The following is a 6,000-nucleotide window of genomic DNA, read 5'->3' as shown; positions in this document are numbered from 1 at the left end:
GGGAGGTGATTATTCCCCTTTCTTTGGCACTGGTGAGGCCACATCTGGAGTATTGCATCCAATTCTGGGCTCCCAATTACAGAAAATATGTGAGTACACTGGAGAAAGTCCAGGGGACAGCAACAAAAATGACTAGGGGATGGAGCACATAATTTACGAGAAGAGACTGAGGGGCATGGGCTTATTTAGTATACAGAAAAGTGAGGGGGGATTTTATAGCAGCCTTCAACTATCTGAATTGGGTTCCAAAGAGGCTGGAAAGAGGCTGTTCTTAGTGGTGACAGATGACAGAACAAGGAGCAATGGTCTGAAGTCGTGATAGGGGAGGTCTAGGTTGGATATGAGGGAAAACTATTTCACTAGGAGAGGGGTGAAGCACCAGATAGATTACTTAGGGAGGTGATGGAATCTCTACCCCTAGAGGTTTTTAAATCCTGGCTTGACAAAGCCCTGGCTGCAATGATTTAGTTGGGATTGGTTCTGCTTTTAGCAGTGGGCTGTACTCAATGACCTCCTGAGGTCTCTTCCAACCTTATGAGTCTATGATTCTATGAATCTTGAGTAGGACTAGATAGGTTATTTTGCCTGTACATTTGGCACTGGTGTGACCACTGTTGAAATATTCACAGAGGTTTCTGGTAAATGGGAGAGAGTTCAGAAAAGAGTAGAGAGTGACTAAAGGAGTAGGAAACATGCCTTATAGTGACAGACTCAAGGAACTCAGTCTATTCAGCTTAACAAAGAGAAATTTCAGGATTGACTTGATTATATTCTATAAATACTTATGTAGGAATCTAATATTTAGTAATGGACTCTTCAATCTAGCAGAGCTCTGGCTTTTGGAAGTGGCTGCTAGGTAAACTGAGAGTGGAAATAAATGTACATTTTTAACAGTGAGAATTAGTAGCCATTGGAACAATTTACAAAAATTACGGTGGATTCTTCATCACTGACCATTTTAAAATCAAGATTGGATTTTTAAAAAACATATACTCTAGGGCTATGTCTACACTGGCATGATTTTGCACAAGAGCATCCATGCCAGTGTAGACACTCTCTTGCGCAAGAAAGCTCCAATGGCCATTTTAACCATAAGGCTTTCTTGCGCAAGAAATTCATGATGCTTGTCTACACTGGCCTCTTGCGCAAGAACAGTTGCGCAAGAGGGCTTATTCCTGAGCCAGAGCATCATAGTTCTTGCGCAAGAAGCCCTGATTTCATACATTAGAACGTCAGTGTTCTTGCTTAAGAACTCGCAGCCAATGTAGACAGGCAGCAAGTTTTTGTGCGAAAGCAACTGCTTTTGCGCAAAATCATGCCAGTGTAGACGTAGGATAGCAGTTATTTGGGGAACATTCCATGTCCTTTTTTTTACAGAAGTCAGACTTGGTGATCACAATGGGACAGAGTCAGGAATAAAATGTAGAACTTGTGTTTGTTAATGTCTTATCATAAAATTATGCTTCCTTCTGATATATTAGTGTGCTCCTAGCTGATTTTAGTAGGTGTTTTTACCTGCTGACTTTTTGTGTGAGATTTGAGAAAAGCCATACTTTGTATACTTTACTTTCTTTGACTGATGCCCTTTCCAGCGCAGAATAGAGATTGCTCCCAAAGAAAGGATGTTTTATTTTATTTTCTGTCAGCTAGGGAATATTTCAAATGCATGTCTTGTGACTGGACATCTACAGTTGTCTGATGCTTCTGACTTACAATTTGTATGTGTATACATTCTTTTTTAAAAAAGGGCAAGTCTCTGCAGAGAGTTTCTCTTGAAGAAGAATTAGAGGCAGCACACAGAGAAGAAAAGGGGAATCAGAGTGTTTTCCCGCACCACAGCCATGCTGTCTCTAATCACTCCACAGCTGCTATGAGAGAGCTAGAAGTGAACTCTAACTTCCTAAATAAGTCCCATAATTAGGGCCCTACCAGGCATAGTCTAGTTTGGTCAATTTCATTGTCACAGGATTTTTAAAATAATAAATGTCATGATTTCAGCTATTTACATCAGAAATGTCAGTGTTGTGATTGTAGGGGTCTCAGAGGCACAATTTAAGACTTTGGTAGCAAGGGGAGGGGCGACCTATGCATGCCATGATGGGACGGGGAGGGTGAAAGTATGGGGGGACAGACTAATGACAGAGGCTTCAACAGTGTTACTGAGAATCCTCAGTATAAGCCACATATTAAATTGGGGGAGGGGGAACAACCTCATCCACCCTCCCCCCAGCACACATCATCTCTACCCAGGGGCTCCCTAGGTACTGGAAAACGGTACTATTTTTGGCAGACAACTTAGCACTTAGCGGACAGGAGCACTGTATCTAATTCTTATATAAAAGAAAGAAAATTAAATAAATATTAGATCCACTCAGCTCTAACACTAACATATTCTGACATCTTGTGGCTTAAAGGACACTGGCTGGCCTTAACATTTTAATATATGGTCTTACTTTGCTACTAACTCTGTGGAGAGAAAGACCCCCTCTGACGCCGGCATCAGGACTCCTGGGCTCTATCTCAGCTCTGGAAGGGAAGTAAACTGTTGTGGGTTACAGGAAGAGGGAAGATACATTTCAGCTTAATATAAGAACATCAGTATGGCCATACTGGGTTAGACCAAAGGTCCTTCTAGCCCAGTAGCCTGTCTTCCAACAGTGGTCAATGCCAGATGCTTCAGAAGGAATAGACAGAAGGGGCAATCATCATGATCCATCCCCTGTTGCCTATTCCCAGCTTCTGGCAAACAGAAGCTAGGGACACCATCTCTGCCCATTCTGGCTAGTAGCCATTGATGGACCTATCCTCCTTGAAACTAATTTTGTTATTTTTGGAACCCTGTTACAGTTTGAGTGTTTCCACCATCTTCTGGCAGAGAATTCCCCAAGCTGATTATGAAAAAAAAATATTTTGTGTGTTTTAAATCTGCTACCTATAAATTTAATTGGGTCAGCTTCTTGTGTTATGTTAGTGAAAGAATAAATAACATTTCCTTATTCTATTTTTCCATGCTGCTCATGATTTTCTAGACATCTAACATACCCCCCCCCACCCTATAGTCATTTATTTTCCAAGCTGAAAAGTCACAGTCTTGTTAATCTATCCTTATATGGAAGCTGTTCCTTACTCATAATAATTTCTGTTGCCCTTTCTGTACCTTTTCCAAATCCAGTATGTCTTTTTAGATGGGTTGACCAGATCTGCATACAGTATTCAAGATGTGGGCATAAAATGACTTTATGTAGAAGCAATATTTTATTTTGTCTTATCATATATTCCTTTCCTAACCATTTCCAATATTCTGTTAGCTTTTAGTTTTTAGACTGTCACTGAGCATTGAACAGATGTTTTCAGGGAACTATCCACAAAGATTCCAAGATCTCTTTCTTGAGTGGTAACAGCTATTTTGTATATAGTTAGGATTACATTTTTCCATGTGCATTATCAACACTGAATTCCATCTGCCTTTGTGTTGCTCAGTTTCCTAATTTTGTGAAATCCTTTTGTGGCTCTGTAAGGTCATCTTTGGATTAATCCCTGTTCACACCTTTTTCAAGAATAGTTGTAAATTTAACACAATAATCTAAATGCAGATCTCTAATCACCTGCCTTCCTTTTTTGTAACAACCTCCCTGCCCCAAAGGCTAAGCTGAACGCAGCTCAAACTCTGTTGCATTTAAGAACTGATTCTGGAGTCAGGACATGCAGCTTTAAGCAGACCTCAACTATGAAATCCAGGGGGTTCAAACTTTTTGGGGGGTGGGCTATTGCCTTCATAAATGGCAACATTGGGTCCTAACTTTGAGGGGAGGAGGATTACAGTACCGCTACACTTCTGCACTATTGCTTGTCCCAGCACTGCCAGGGTTGAGCATCTGAAGAGCAGCAGCTGCTGGACAGGAGCTAAGCTCTGGAGGCAGAATCACCACCACCAGCAGGACAAAAGTAAGATTGACATGGTACAGTATTGCCACCCTTACTTCTCAGCTGCTGCCTGCAGAGCTGGGCCCTCAGTCCCCAGCCACCACTGTCCAGCTGACCAGCGAAGAAATCAGCAACACAAAAGAAAGAGTGGCATGGTTTAGTATGGCTACCCTTATTTCTGTGATGATGCTGGTGGGACACTGCCTTTAGAGCTGAGCACCCGGCCAACAGCTGCTGCTGTCCAGCCACTTAGCTCTGAAGGCAGTCAGATATAAGGGTAGCAATACTGCAATTCCATTAAAATAACTTTGTGACTCCGCTCCCCTCACAACTTCCTTTTGGGCCAGGCCTCTCCAGTTTCAAAGCCCATAACACATTTTTCATGGCTGTGAATCTGGTAGGGCCATACTCATAACAGAACTCACAGTGTAAACTTAACTGTGGAGTCGGTACTATACACACATAATTAACTGAACACAGGGAGGGATAGTGGCCCAAATAGGTTTGGTGCAGGGAGTATGGAGAATGTGAGTTACCACAGTGTGAGTTAAGGAGATTCTTATGTACACATCTATGATTCCTCTTTGTATTTAATATTATAAAATTTGTTAAAAGCTGAGGCCACTGACATGTGAGAGGGATGCCAACTAGGAAAGCATTAGAAGACTAACTGAAATAAATGTCTTTGGAGAAGGGGAGTTTGTGTGAGAGTGGCATGAGAAAGGGAGCAGTGATCCTTGTGGGAGAGAGAAAAGGAAACTGAATAGCTAGAACTTACATTTCATTCTACAAAGGGTGACCTGAGATGTTACTGAAGCTTGATCTTTGCCTTGGAAGTGATACAGATGAAGAGACATTGATGCAGGGACACAATAGGGAAGCCATTTTTAGCAGCATTATGTTGAAGAGACTTAAGTGGCACAATATGGAGAGGCACCGGGCCTGAGAAAAGCAGGTTGAAATCTCAAAAGTGAAGGGATGGCAAGGGCTAACTTTACGGAGGTAAGAATTAATTTTGGACCAGTAATAGATAGAGTGAGAACCTAGAGCATTTAATAACTGAGCTGATCAAGTGAGCAGAGGTGGGGAAGGAGACACGAGTCGATGCCAGCAAAAAGGTATTTTCAAAATCAGGGTGTCTGGAAGAAAGGTGAAGTTGTTGATTGTGGCTGCAATGAAAAGAATTGAAAAGGAAGATTTGTAGAGCCCTGCAAACCTGTGGATATATGCTTTATATCTGTGGGTATCACATCTTTGGATCTTTTTTGCAGATGCAGGTGCAAATGCAGATACCAATTTTGCATCTGCACAGGAGATGTAACTAGTTTAAAGATCTGTAACTAGCCATATCAATTAGAATAAGCGTACAACTTGGAATATCTTTCCTATCTACAGATTCGCCTGTTATGGTGTATTTTAGTGCCTCAAACACTTTTTGGAACTTTACGCTGTGCTGTATGTAATAATTTTTACACCATTTGTTTATGCCTGGCAACATCTGTTCTTTCAAATTCATTTCTCAACATTAAATTAAAACAGTGCAAAACTTACAGTGGTAATAGTTTAACATGGAACAAGCTCATGGAAACTTTTTGGAAACAATTCTGAATCTTGATTGTGTGCTTGTATTGAAAATAAAAGCCTTAATATCACTTTAATTTTATTTCATGTTAGTCTGTTTTCTAAAAGATCCAGCATGCAGAAACTTCTTTATAATACAAAACACATACACTGGAAAAACAAAATTGGCAGATGCCAGGATGAGTCCATTATCAAATTTTGAATCAATGTTGCCAAGTGATGTATGGAACAGTTTTATAAATCTGAAAAGTTCTTTATGAATCTGCTGGAAATTAAATAAAAAGAATATCAAGATTTCCAGTAATTCATTCTATTGTACTTCACTGCCTCTGGCAGGAACAGCAGTGGAATTCAATGGGCATACTCTGTATTGTTAACTAGCTATCACAGTTAGGCAAACTTGTGTTGAATTTGGAAAAGGAAGACAGGAGACAGAGATGGCCAATGAGAAGTGGCAAATAACAGGTCTTTCATCACTATGTGCATTGGTGGACT

This window comes from Pelodiscus sinensis, chromosome 1, assembly GCF_049634645.1.
Source record: "Pelodiscus sinensis isolate JC-2024 chromosome 1, ASM4963464v1, whole genome shotgun sequence".
NCBI classification, from domain to species: Eukaryota; Metazoa; Chordata; order Testudines; family Trionychidae; genus Pelodiscus; species Pelodiscus sinensis.
Note: the sequence above shows the minus strand (reverse complement) of the source record.